General features: G+C 42.1%; 1 protein-coding gene across 2 annotated transcripts in view; it reads right to left on the reverse strand.

Moving 5' to 3' along the window:
- Positions 1–15158, reverse strand: part of fstl5 (follistatin-like 5) — a 532169-nt gene that overhangs the window by 218917 nt on the left and 298094 nt on the right. The gene's annotated exons all lie outside the window — the stretch shown is intronic.

Here is a 15158-nt window from a genome sequence, read left to right on the forward strand (position 1 = left end):
TACTCCTGCACAACTCTCCATCTGAAGTAATATGTTTTCACAAATGATGTTAATTAAGCAACACAAAAATTTTAAACTGACCACGGCTTCAAGCTTTTGGAAGTTTTCTGCTGTCCTTTGGGTATAATACAGAATCGTAGTCTCCCTACACTGCGGAAGCAGGCTTTTTCACTATCACACCAATCCTCAAAAGAGCATCTCACCCATACTATGGGCAAGTTAGCATAACCAGTCCATGAAACCAGCCATTTTTAAACTGTGGGAGGAAACCAGAGCACCCGGAGAGAACACCGTCACTGGGAAATTGTGCAAATTTCACACAGTTACCCAAGGTGGCACTGAAATGGGATCCCTGACACTGTGAGGTGGCATTGCTAACCACTATGCCACCCCTCTCTACCTGAAGCAAAACGTTTTCAAATATTATACTGGTTTGGCAAAACAGAAACAACATGTGGGGGTTAGGAGGATGAGCCCTCAGAAATGTAGGGTTACAGTGAAGGGGGTAGGTGTGGGTGAGATTCTCTTTGGAGAGTTAGTGTGAACTTCATGAGCAGAAAGGCTTGCTTCCACTCTGTAGGGATACCATGATGCCAAACCACATCTAGAAAACTTTCAAAAGCTTGAAGCAGTGATCAGTTTAGAACTTTTGTTTTGTTAAATAAATATCACTTCTGAAAGCATATTGCTCAGATGTAGAATTGCGGAGGAGAGAGGAAATTAATTCCAACACATAATTCTAGTACAGTTTAATCATTTAGAGTTGCAGCAAATTCCACTAGCAATGTAAATTAACAAAATTCTGACTTGCGAAAAAAACAGGGAAAGCAAGCAAAACCAAATCAGCGTCACAATCACTGGATCAGTAACACAGTGAAATTAAAACATTTAATGACCTTCAAAATTGCTTCAACAATAACAGCTCTTTGACACCAAGTTTATAACTTTTTAAAAAATTACAATTTATTATTAAGAATGTAACTTTATCAGAACAAATTGCTAGTTTGAGGATGGTTTTAGCGATGAGTATCAGGTCTTCTTGAAATACTTTGATGACGGGTTGTATTCAATAGGGAGGACCGTATCCTGCTGGAATTTTGAAATCGCCAGTTAATGAAAATAACTTCAGCTTCCAGATACTTTTGCTTATTTCTGATAGAGTCATAGAGTCATGGAGATGTACAGCATGGAAACAGACCCTTCGGTCCACCTCGTCCATGCCGACCAGATATCCTGACCTAATCTAGTTGCATTTGCCAGCAGTTGGCCCATATACTTCTAAACACTTCCTATTCATATACCCATCTAGATGCCTTTTAAATTTTGCAAATGTACCAGCCTCCATCACTTCCTCTGGCAGCTCATTTCATACATGTACCACCCTCTGTGTGAAAAAGTTGTCCCTTTTACACCATTTCCCCTCCCATCCTGAACCAATGACCTCTAGTTTTGGACTCCCCCAATCCAGGGAAAAGACCTTGTCTATTTATCCTATCCATGCCTCTCATGATTTTATAAACCTCTACAAGGTCACCCATCAGCCTCCGATGCTCCAGGGAAAACAGCCCCACTCTGTTCAGCCTCCCCCTATAGCTCAAATCCTCCAACCCTGGCAACATCCTTGTAAATATTTTCAGAACCCTTTCAAGTTTCACAACATTCTTCCGATAGGAAGTAGACCAGAACTGCACGCAATATTCCAAATGTGGACTAAACAATATCCTGTACAGCCGCAACATGACTTACCAACCCATCTACTCAATACTCTGACCAATAAAGGAAAGCATACCAAATGCCTTCTTCACTATCCTATCTATCTGCAGCTCTAGTTTCAAGGAGCTGTGAACCTGCACTCCAAGGTCTCTTTGTTCAGCAATACTCCCCAGGACCTTACCATTAAGTGTATAAGTCCTGCTGTGATTTGCATTTCCAAAATGTAGCACCTCACATTTATCTAAAATAAACTCCATCTGCCACTTCTCAGCCCATTGGCCCATCTGATCAAGATCCCATTGTAATCTGAGGTAACCTTCTTCACTGGGCCCTGCACGTCCAATGTTGGTGTCATCTGCAAACTTACTAACTATACCTCCTATGTTAACATCCAAATCATTTATATAAATGATGAAAAGTAGAGGACCCAGCACCGATCCTGTGGTACTCCACTAGTCACAGGCCTCCAGTCTGAAAAGCAATCCTCCACCACCACCCTCTGTCTTTTCCATTTGAGCCAGTTCTGTATCCAAATGGCTAGTTCGCTTTGTAATTCTTGAGATCTAACCTTGCTAAAACAGTCTCCCATGGGGAATCTTGTTGAATGCCTTAATGAAGTCCATATAGATCATGACCACCTCTCTGCCCTCATCAATTGTCTGTCGTTTCTTTATAAAACTCAATCAAGTCCATGAGACATGATTTTCCATGTACACAGCCATGCTGACTATTCTGAATCAGTCCTTGTGTTTCCAAATACATGTGCATTCTGCCTCTCGTGATTCCCTCCAACTTACCCACCACTGATGTTAGGCTCATCGGTGTATAGTTCCCTGGCTTTCCATTATCATCTTTCTTAAATAGCCAACCTCCAGTTTTCTGGCACCTCACCTGTGACTATCAATGATTCAATTATCTCAGCAAGGGGACAAGTAATCACTTCCCCAGCTTCCCACAGAATTCTAGGGGACACCTGATTAGCTCCTGGGGATTTATCCACTTTTATGTGTTTGAAGATATCCAGCAGCTCCTTCTCTGTAGTATAGACATTTTCCAAGATGTCACCATCTATTTCCCTACATTCTATACCTTCCATGTCCTTCTCCATAGTAAACACTGATGCAAAAATACTCATTCAGTATCTCCCCCATCTCCTGCGACTCCACACAAAGGTTGCCTTGCTGATCTTTGAGGGGCCCTAATCTCTCCCTCATTACCCTTTTGTCCTTAACGTATTTGTAAAAACCCTTTGGTTCTCCTTAATTCTATTTGCCAAAGCTATCTCATGTCCCTGTTTTGTTCTGCTGATTTCCCTCTTAAGTATACTCCTACTGCCTTTATGCTCTTCTCAGGATTCACTCGATCTATCCTGTCTATACCTGACATATGTGTCCTTCTTTTTCTTAACCAAAACCTCAATTTTTCTAATCATCCAGCATTTCCTATACCTACCAGCCTTTCCTTTCACGCTAACAGAAATATACCATCTCTCGTTATCTCATTTTCCAGCCGTACCTTTACCTGCGAACATCTGCCCCCATCAGCTTTTGTAAGTTCTTGCCTAATACCTTCAATTTCTCCAATTTAGAATTTCAACTTTTAGATCCAGTCTATCCTTTTCCACACTATTTTAAAACAGAATTATGGTCGCTGACCCTAAAGTGCTCCCCCACTGACATCTCAGTCACCTGCCCTGCCTTATTTCCCAAGAGTTGGTCAAGTTTTGCACCTTCTCTAGTAGGTACATCCAAATACTGAATCACAAAGTTTTCTTGTACACACTTAAATTCTTCGCCATCTAAACCCTTAACACTATGACAGTTAAAATCCCCTACCATAACTACCCTATTATTCTTAATAATAATGGAATTCTCCTTAGAAGTTTGTTTCTCAATTTCCCTCTGACTATTAGGGGGTCTATAAAACAATCCCAATAAAGTGATCATCCCTTTCTTGTTTCTCAGTTCCATCCAAATAACTTCCCTGGATGTATTCCCAGAAATATCCTCCCTAAGTACAGCTGTAATGGTATTCTTTATCAAAAACACCACACTCGCTCCTCTGTTGCCTCCCTTTCTGTCCTTCCTGTAGCATTTGTATCCTGGAACATTAAGCTGCCAGTCCTGTCCATCCCTGAGCCATGTTTCTATAATTGCTATGATATCCCAGTCTCATGTTCCTAAACATGCCCTGAGTTCATCTGCCTTTTCTGTTAAGTCCCTTGCATTGAAGTAAATGTAATTTAAGTGATCAGTCCTATCTTGTTCTCTGCTTTATTCCTGACTGCCCCAATTGTTTGACTCACACCTTTTTCCAACCGCGCCTGTCTCAGATTAAACTCTTTCCTCACTATCTCCCTGGGTCCCACACAACTCCGCCACCTCCCTCCCAATGTTACTAGCTTAAATCCTCCCAAGCAGCTCTAGCAAGTCTCCCTGCCGGTATATTAATTCCCTTCTAATTCAGGTGCAATCCATCCTTCTTATACAGGTCACTTCTACTCCAGAAGCAATTTCAATGATCCAAAAATGTGAACCTCTCTCCCATGCACCAGCTCCTCAGCCACACATTCAACTACTCTATCCTCCTGTTCCTACCCTCACTAGCTCGTAGTACAGAGAGTAAGCCAGATATTACTACCTTCGATGACCTTTTTAAATTCCTGCCTAACTTTTAATATTCTACCTTTAGAATCTCAACCTTTCCCCTTCCTATGTCCGTGGTTCCAATGTGCACAATGACCTTCTCCCTTTGAGAATATTCTGCACCCTCTCTTTGGGGTTCTTTTCTCAGAACCTTCAACAAGTTCATAACTGGAGAATAATAGCTTCCCAGTTCAACAGCTTCTAAAGCAAAACTGCCTCCTTCCTAAACCCAGTCAGGGCCATTGTTTTCTCTCTTCTTTTCAATAGTCTCTGTGGTTGGCTGGTCAGTACTTGTCTACTTTGACCGACCATTTCAACATCCAAAAGACTGCCAGTCTATGTGCATAATAACATTCTGATATTAAATCATCTACAGTGTCCATAACTCGGCAATCAATCTGCAATATCTTTCCAGGCTAGTTCCAAACAGGGAATAACAATCTCCAGCATCAGGGCAGTGAGAGATCCCCTGTTCAAATGATTTGAATTTATGGATCCTTAAAAAGTTCATTAGAGCATTATATTGATCAAACCACTTCCCTCTTGCTGTGATTACAAATCCAAAGTAATTTTCAGTCATCTTGTGAATTCCTTGATTTGTCGAACGCGATGTCTATAGTTTGATACCTTCTATGAAAAGCTGACTCCAGAGACTTACTATTATCTTCCAAATTGGTGGTCACATGGACAACAGCAATCTGTTGTTTCTTTTTGAAGTTCAAATCTGGTTTCCAAAAATGACCTTCATCATCCTTTGACTGTGACTCAATCCACCCAATTCTCCCAATATATTGGTTTAATTCAGCAACAATCGTACTGTGTCTCTTAATCCTTACATTCTTGGTGGATCAGCAAAGATGTGAAATGTGTAAAATATTTTCAAAGGGGAACTTGCATCATCTACAATCTTTCTGGATATGTGGCCTACCTCTGGACACTGTCATTCTAGTAAGGTATAAATTACAACGTAGCAATAATCCATTGATATGTTTGGATAACTTCATACAATAGATAGACTGTATCCAAGAATAGGAGACTATATCATTCTTAAAATAACTGACCCTAAATCCTTGACTTGTTAACTTAATCCATGTTGCCATCTGCCGTAGCCAAAGGCTGATTCATCTTTGTATATTAGTTGTTCCACACTAGGCTGTGCCAGCAGATTGACTATCACTCTTGGAGAATTTATATTCTGTTAAAGATTAAAAGTTTTCACCTTTTTCAAGATTTTAAGCTCTCTTTATTTTTAATAGCTTCTATGTTACTTAGCTTTGAGAACTGAAAAGAGGCTTCAACTACCAAATCCTTAATGATTCCCTTTTCCTAATAATGCAATTGGGATTTGCACTTCTAACTTTAGTGAACCCAGTCCTTCATCTCCATTTCAGGTGTACAGAGTTCTGTCTGATGTATGAGGTGGAAGATGGAGGTCTTTTGTATTCTCCACTGTGTTTTTTTTTCAAAAATGCTGTGGTTCAAATGCTTAACTGCAACTTACAGTTTCAAATTTTAAAAAATGAGAAAAATAAAAGAAAAATAATAATGGTCTCAACATGCATCCACCCTCAAGAGAATGAAACACTATTTCAATAATGTATTTCATGACATGGTTAATACTACTTGATTGACACAGAAGACGCAAATCACATAGCCATCTAATTTTTGCTCCCATCAGATTCTTAACTGCTATAGCACTTTTCTAGTTACATTCTTAAATTTTCAGCAGTTTGCATTCAGAACAAAGCATCAGCAATTACATTTTCTTTCCCTGAAATACTTATCATTTTTATGTTAAAAGGCTGCAATAACAAATTCCAATGGAACAATCTTAGAGTTTTAGTTTTAAATCTCTCAATAAAAGTTAACAGATTACGATCTGTAAAATTTGAAGTGTCATGGCTTCCATGTTAAATACAACTTCAAATTATTGAAGAGCGGCCAATACTGCCAATGTATCCATTTCCACCATGGAATACCTTTTCTATTGTTGGTGCAAGTTCTTTGTCATCATGTTGGAGAACTGTTCCAATCCTCAAATCACTAGCATTTACTATTAGCTTAAACATCTTGTTAAATTGTGGTTAATTCAGGTTCATTCGTTAAGACTGCTTTCAGGTTTTCATAGGCTGCCTAGCATTTTGTTGGCCATACCATTTTTGTCTGTTATACAGTCATAGAGTCATAGAGTCTGACAGCATGGAGACAGGCCCTTCCGCCAAACTGGTCCACCTGAGCTCACCCCATCTGCCTGTATTTTGCCCATATCCTTCTAAACCATCCTTATCCATGTATTTGTCCAAATACCTTTTAAATGGTGGAACTGTACCTGCCTCAGCCCCTTCCGTTAACAGCTCACTCTCTGTGCATATCATACACTGTGTAAAAATGTTGCCCCTCGGGTTCCCATTTATTTTTTCCCCTTGAACCATAAACTGATGCTCTCTTGACCCTTGATTCCCTAACACGGGTCAAAAAGACTGAGTGCATTCACCCTATCCATCCCGATAATGACCTTATACATTTCTACAAGAGCTCCCTTCAGTCTCCTACACTGGAAAGAATGAAGTCCTAGCTTGCCCAAGCTCTCCCTATAACTCAGTCTCCATCTTAAGAACACGGCTACTGTACTAAAATCAGGCACAAAATTCCAATAAAATACGCATACTTCCAAAATATCTCATTATTTCATTTTAGGAGTCAAGAAGTCAATCAAAATTCTCAATGTTGCTGTTTTGGATGATATTTGTCCTTTCACTACAAGATGTCACAAATTTAGCACTTTTGCTTCTGAAAATTTATCTTTGTGTTGGATTTAATACCAACCCAGCCAACTATTACTGTTTCAACAAGTTTTCTAACTGTTCTACATGCTCCTTCTAAATATAATTGTACACAATATCAAGTAAACTATACTTTAGTTATAAGGCGAAAATGAGGACTGCAGATGCTGGAGATTAGGTCCAGACAACGGTCTATGGAGAGGGTCATTATGGCCAATAGCCTGCCCTTTTCTGTGGTTATGTCCTGGTCCAGGTATCTCTGGAGAAGGACCATGCAGTGTCTACCAATACCTTTGATGTTTTCAGGGAACGGAGGGCACTGCGGTGAGGAGAGTGTTTAATTTGCCCTTCTGATTCTACTTTGATTTAATCTCTGCCCTTCCCTTCACTTTTTCAATCACTTAGGCATTGCCCTCTGGTGAGAAGGGCACTGCTTGTCACGGGCCACCCTGGTGTTTCTTTTCTTCCTGGTGCTAGAATATGAATAAAGTTTCTGACACTCGTTGTCTCTTCACTAGGGTCCTACCCCTACACGTACACGACATGGGTGTTGGGGAGAAAACATCACTACTGCTATTGGTGGTAGTGTGGGAGTTTACAACAAATTTACATATATAACCAGGAGATTAGAGTCTCCTCAGTTCAGGAGACTGATTCTGAACTGGCTGGCACAGGCAGTGTGTACTGCTGTTGGTTCCTGTTCTTTGGGGGAAACCTGATTCCTGAACTGGCTGATTTACATATCCAGTTTGTTAACTGCTATTTCTTTATTACGGACTGATTTCTGAACTGGCTGATTTTCAGAGACAACATGTTACAGGTGTATTTCAGTTCCCATTAGGAACTGGCTGGATAAGGCCTGTGTGTTACTCTTTTTGTGTTTTATTTTGAGAAAAGGACAACTCTGACTTTGTGGTAGGGGTTAACCCTTGCAGTCTGGTTTTTAGTTCTTGCACTTTCCTTTTTGCATGTTTTTTTCTCTATCTGGTGTTTGGACTGAGCCCCTGTGAGTCAACTGTACCTTTCCAGATGAACTGGCCCTCTGTGAGTAGGCCTGGCCCTTTGTGGGTGGCCTATGCCTTTGTGAAGACTGTGTGGATGCTAGGAGGTGAGCATTTGCTGCATCCAGGAGTGAACTCTGCCTTTGGGAGCCCCTGTGAGTAAACTGCATCTTTGCAATGAACTATATTCCTGTGAGTGGGCCTGGGCCTCTGTGGATGGACCAGGCCTCAAAGGACACTGAACACCCAGGTGCGTGTGCTGTGGGGTATGCATTTGCTGCCTTCAGGAGTGAAGTCTGCACACGGAGTGGACACTGCCTTCAGTTGTAGACTCTGTTTCTGATAATGGACTCTGCATACTGAAGCGAACTCTGTCCCTGGTAATGGACTCTTGTGTCCCAGAGGGGACTCTATTTGGTAATTGTTCTCTGCATTTTTGCTTGTTGGGCTAATCACCTGCACTGTCTTGTGTGTCCCTGGGTCTGGCAAGCCTTACTGTGAGCCAGGCAGCTCATAGGTTGTCCCGAAAGCTGTCACCCTGAGAGCTGGAGGATGAGTAGGCTGTCCTGTGAACCGGATGGTGAGTACGCTGCCCCGAAAGCTGGAAGGTGGGTGTGCCATCCCGATGACAGTAGCCCCAAGAGTCAGAAGGTCAGTAGGCCTTCCTGAGCACTGTCGCCCCAATGAAAGGATGGGATGGGCTGTCCTAAAGGTGGTCAGAAGGTGCGTTGGGCTGGCGGATAGCCAGAAGATGTGTAGAGTCAGGCCGCGGGGCTGGAAGGCGTGTGGGCTGCCCCGTGCGCAGTTGTCCCAGGGAGGGGGATGGGCTGTCCTAGAGGTGGCCGGAAGGTGTGTTGAGGTAGTTCATAGGTTGGATGATGCTTTGGGGTGGATGAGAGACAGTGCATGGGGGTGAACTGAGAATCCGGAAGTGGCTTGGGGCAGACACATGGGGGCGGGCTGCCTTTGAGTGGCCAGAAAGTGGGAGGATTGGGTGGCTTGCTTTGTTGTGGGGGGGCGGGGGTCTGTTATTTGCTTGGACTGTCTTGTCTGTGTTTGTTACTGTTACCTCTTTGACAGAAAATAGCATTTGAGTTTGAGCTCTTGGGGTTTGGAGTTTAGCCTTGCAGCCCCTTCCCCTGTAAATAGTGTTTTTTTTTGTGTGAACTGCTGCATTGTGTTTATTGTTAACTGTTTGCAATTTGCACCATATCAAAAAGTTTTGAAAAAATCTAACCAAGAGACACCCCACGCGGTGAAGCGAGAGGAGGTCAGAGGCTCTCCTCGTGGGTTTGCTCCTGGACCTGGCCAAACTGGCCATAAACAGGTCCAGGCAGCGGGCCGTGGAGGGGGTCATTAGGGCCGACTGCCTGCCCCTCTTCCGCGGTTACGTTAGAGCCCGGGTGTCTCTGGAGAAGGAGCACGCGGTCTCCACCAACACCCTTGAGCTGTTCAGGGAGTGGAGTGTCTCATTTCCCCCTCCAACTCTATTTTAATTTAATCCCTGCCCTCCCCCTCCTTTTTTTGATCACTTAGGCATTGTCCTTTGATAAGAAGGACCCTGCCTGTCACCGGCCACTCAATTGTTTGTTCCTTTTCCTGGTGGTAAAATATGAATAAAGTTTTTGACACTCGTGGTTTCTTCCCAGTGTCCCACACCTACACGACATAAGTGCTGGGGAGAAATCATCACGACTGCTGTTTGGCAGTACTGTTGGGTTTACAAAAAAAAATACACTGAGGTGTATAAAACACTACTAAACTAATATTAGGATATTTCTATTACCCAGCATTATTTGAGATAATCATAGTATACAAAGTTTAGGAGAGACAGATTTCTTGAAATGTATTCAGGAGATCTCCTTATATGAACAGCGAGATGCGTTTACAAGGGATGGTATTGTGCGCAACCTAATTCTGGCGAATGAAGCTAAACAGATGTTTGAGTGATCATAGGGGAGCATATCAGTGATCCAACCACAACGAACAGTGTGTTTTCCGTCTGTTAGAGGAAAGGAAAAAGGTGGACTGCAAAAAAGGGTTTAGGTTAGGGGAAGGCAGATTTTATTCAAACAAGGGAGGATCTAGCCAAAATAAGCTGGAACAGCTACTTCAGGGCAAATCAACAGCAAAACAATTATACAATACGATACAGACAGTCCGGCAGAGGAACAGGCTCTTTGGCACTCCAAGACTGTGCTGATTCTTAATCCTTTAATTTAGAACTGCTCCTTATTGCCCATATGCAGCTTCTATCCCTCTATTTGTTTATTGCTTATGCGACTATCGAGATATGTTTCGAATGCTGCTAACGTGCCTGCCTAAATCACATTCCGGCACTCACTAGCCTCCCCTAAACCTTGGTCCTTTTCACCTTGAACTGGTGCCTTCTTGTGGTGGACTTTTCCAGCCTGGGAAAAAGCCTCTGACTGTCCACCCTCTCAATGCCTCTCATAATTTTGTAGATCTCTATCAGATCAGTCTCGGTCTTTCCAATGAAAACAATCAACATTTATCTAACTTCTCCTCATAACTAAAGCCCTCCAGACCAGGCAACAGGCTGGTAAATCTCTGCACTCTCTCAATGCTCTCCTACAACCTCTTCTGTCAGGCAGAAGATATAGAAGCTTAAACACATGCATCAGAAGGTTCAGGAACAGCTTCTTTCTGGTTGTTATTAGAGATGAGTGGACTCTCTCACTTCAATAAGCAATGTAACCTGTGTGTCTTTATCTAAGTCTTTTTGATCTGTACATCCTTGCTTACAATGATCTGCCTGTACTACTTGTGAACAAAGCTTTCCATTGTACTTGGTACACATGACAATAAGTAAATAAATCATTTGAAGTATCCATGTTATTTTTCTGGTGGTGTGGTGACCAGAACTGCGTGCGCTACTCCAAATGTATGCGAACTGAAGTTTGATACAGCTGTAACATAACTTGCCAAACTTTGGAGTTGATGCCCTGGCTGATGAAGGCCAGCATGTTGTATGCATTATTGATCGCTTTAGAATATAGAGCATAGAACAGTACAGCACAGTACAGGCCCTTCAGCCCACGATGTTGTGTTGAGCATTTATCTTAATCTAAGACCAACCTAAACTACACACCCCTCGATTTACTGCTGTCCATGTGCTTGTCCAGCAGTTGCTTAAATGTCCCTAATATCTCTGACTCTACCACTACTGCTGGCAGTGCATTCTACACACCCAACACTGTCTGCGTAAAGAACCTACCTCTGACATCTCCCTTAAACCTTCCTCCAATCACCTTAATATTATGACCCCTCATGACAGTCATTTCTGCCCTGGGGAAAAGTCTCTGGATATCTAATCTATTTAAGCCTCTTATTACCTTGTACACCTCTATTAAGTCACCTATCTTCCTCTTTCTCTCCAGTGTAAAAAGCTCTAGCTCACTCAACCTCTCTTCATAAGACCACCCTCCAATCCAGGCAGCATTCTGGTAAATCTCCTCTGATCCCTCTCTGAAGCATCTACATCCTTCCTCTAATGAGGCGACCAGAACTGGACACAATATTCCAAGTGTGGTCCAACCTCAATCCTCCTGTTAATGTAAGTCAAAACACATACACCTTCTTGACAACCCTATCAATGTGGACTCCAAGATCCTGCTGTTCCTTCACATTGCCAAGAATCCTGTCCTTAACCCTGTATGCAGCATTCAAATTCAACCTTCCAAGATGAATCCCTTCTCATTTATCCAGGTTGAACACCATCTGCCACTTCTCAGCCCAGCTCTGCATCCTGTCAATGTCTTGTTGTAGCCTGCAACAGCCCTTGACATTATCTACAACACCACTGATCTTTGTGTCACTGGCAAACTTACTAACCCACCCTTCCATTTCTTCATCCAAGTCATTTACAAAGAGCAGAGGCCCAAGAACAGATCCTTACAGGACACCACTGGTTACTGACCTCCAGACAGAGTACTTTCCATCCACTACCACTTGCTGTCTTCTTTCAGCCAGCTAATTTGAGATCCATCCAGCCAAATTTCCCTGTATCCCATTCCTCTTAACTTGCTGAATGAGCCTACCCTGGGGAACCTTATCAAACGCCTTAATGAAATCCAAGTACACCACTTCTTGACTTGTCATGTCACATCCTTAAAGAACTCAATAGGGCTTGTGAGGCATGATCTGCCCCTCACAAAGCCATGCTGGCTATCTTTAATCAAACTTTGTTTTGGCAAATAATCATAAATCCCACTTTCCCTATAACCTACAAGGATATGGTCTGTTTTTAGTTGCCTAGAGCTTAGCTAGGCTTCCTTTTTTTTTGACTAAGCTGATAATTTCCCCTGTTATCCATGGTCCTAAGGTTCCCAAGATGGAGATGTTCAACAAGGAATTGAGTAGTGTAAACACCTAACACTTTCCCTTTGGAGTGAAATGTAGGAGTAATAAACTCAGAGAAGCTTAATGCCTTGGAATATTGAGAACTGGATAAACAGGAAAAGGGAGACTTATAAAAGGGAACAAATCAATGGAGGCCTGAATGGAGTACAGAATAGTACATTGTACCACCATAGTCTTACCAGATCATAGGAAATGCTCTCTTATTAGAGAGAAGTGACTTGTGATGACTTAACCTGAGGGCCACCAGACCTCTGGCGAGGGAAGAGGTTGAGAAGGAGAGTCTTTCATGGTCACCTCAAACCAGTGATGGGAATTGAACCCTCACTGTTGGCTCTGTAAACCAAAGATCCAGCCAACTGAGCGAAATCAATTCCCTAGAATAGTATTTAGGCCGTTATGAAAGCAAACAAAGATCCTGAAAAAAACACTGACACGGAAAATTAGGGACATTCCCAAGATATTCTACAAGTACATCAGGGAGAAGAAACTAGCGAGGGAAAAAAAGTGAAGCTGGAGGACATTGGTAGAGTGTTAAACAAGTACTTTATATCTGTTTTCACTTGGAAAGAGAAAGATGTAGGTACAGAATTCAGGAAGATGGATAAAAATGTTTTTGAGTAGATTGATATCAGGAGTGAAGAGGGATTAAAGGTTTTGATGGGCTTGAAAGAAGCCAGATTCCCAGGACCGGATGAGTTGTATCATTGGATGCTGTGGGAGACGAGACAGGAAATGACAGGAGCTCTGACCCAAATTTTAATTCCTCCCTGGCCACAGAAGACTGGGGGACAGCTAATATGGTTCCACTTTTTGAGAAGGACAGTGGAGATAAACCAGCGAATTACAGACCCAGGTCTCAAATCAGAGGTAGGCAAACTACTGGAGAAAATTTGGAAGGAGAGAATTAGGTGCCACTTAGAGGTAAGATTTTATCACGGTTAGTTAGCATAGCTTTGTCAGAGGTGGGTGATAGTTAACAAAGCAAGTAATCCAAAATGGAGGAGGGAAAAAATTGTGGATGTAAGGGCTGTTCCTTTTTTAAGGTATTTTAGGTGTTGGCGGTGATTTCCTTGAATTCCAGGAGTGGTAAGGACTGCTTTATAAGCTGTTGCTTTGTTTTGGAACTTTGAGGAAAAAAAGATCAAAACAACAGCACTTTTAAAAAGGTGGAAGACAGACAAAAGTAGACCACATGGTCAGAGAAAGCAAACTACACAGCAGTGAATCTGCACAGTTACTGGTCTTTTGCTGTTTGAGTTCAAGCATCTCTGGACATTGTAATACATCTTGGAAATATTAACAAACAGCAAAATTCATAACTGACCTTGCAGTGGGAAAGGTCACAGCGCAGGAGAAGTTAAGTGGATAGTTTTTAAGAGTAATCATGCTATAAATTGACAGTGGAGAGTAAAGTGGGTTCTTTTTTGATTATACATTTTATTGAAATTTGTCTCTTGATTAAATTTTAAAAATATAAAACAGAGGCACTAAATTAGCCTGAAGCAATAAGATGGTGCTTTTTTCTGTGTCTACAGATTGTTAAAGTGCAAAGATGGCCGTTAACAGAGTGATGTGGGAGGTTTGTGAGAGTTTCCATCTTACTGATGATTATGTCTGCAGGAAGTGTCTTTAGTTGCGAATAATATCAGATCACATGGATCTGTTGGAGCAGCAGTTAGACGTAATGAGGAATTTACTGGAGTTAGGGATGTGATGGATGGCAGTTAGAGGAAGGGAAAAAATCCACAGATACAGTCAGGTAGAAAGGTTACCTCCAGGAAAGGTAGGAGATGGAGGCACGTAGTGCAGGAATGTCCTGTGGCTATCCTGTGGGGTGGGTCGGTTACTGTTTGTTATCTATATCATTGATTCGGATGAGAATGTTACAAGGCATGATTAATATGTTTGTTGATGACACAAAAATCGATGGTATTGTGGACAGTGAGGAAGGTTACCAGGAATTGTGACAGGACCTTGATCAGCTGGAGAAGTGGACTGAGAAATGGTAAATGGAGTTTAATATAGATCAGTGTTACGTCATGCATTTTGGAAAGTCCAATCAAGGTAGAAGTTTCATGGTGAATGGCAGGGCCTTAAGGAGCGTCGTGGAACAGAGGGACCTTGGAGTTCAGGTTCATAGTTCTATGAAAGTGGACTCACAGGTAGACAGAGCAGTGAAGAAGGCTTTTTGGAGACTGGCCTTCATCAGTCAGGGCATTGATAATAAAAGTTGGGTTATGTTGCAGTTAGAGCTGAAAATGTGTTGCTGGAAAAGCGCAGCAGGTCAGGCAGCATCCAAGGAACAGGAAATTCGATGTTTCGGGCATAAGCCCTTCATGCAGTTATACAGGATGTTGGTGAGGCCGTACTTGGAGTATTATGTTCAGTTTTGGTCACCTTGTTACAGGAAGGAAGTTATTAAACTGGAAAGAGTGCAGAAGAAATTTACAAGAATGTTGCAAGGACCCAATTGTTTGACTTACATGGAGAGGTTTGACAAGTCAGGACATTTTTCTTTCCAATGTAGGAGACTGAGGGTGGACCTTACAGAGATGTATAAGATCATGAGAGGCACGGATAGGATGAATGCATTCATTCTTTTTCTCAGGATTGGGGAATGGAAGAGGACAGAC

The sequence above is a fragment of the Hemiscyllium ocellatum genome, chromosome 1 (genome assembly GCF_020745735.1).
Source record: "Hemiscyllium ocellatum isolate sHemOce1 chromosome 1, sHemOce1.pat.X.cur, whole genome shotgun sequence".
Taxonomy (NCBI): Eukaryota; Metazoa; Chordata; class Chondrichthyes; order Orectolobiformes; family Hemiscylliidae; genus Hemiscyllium; species Hemiscyllium ocellatum.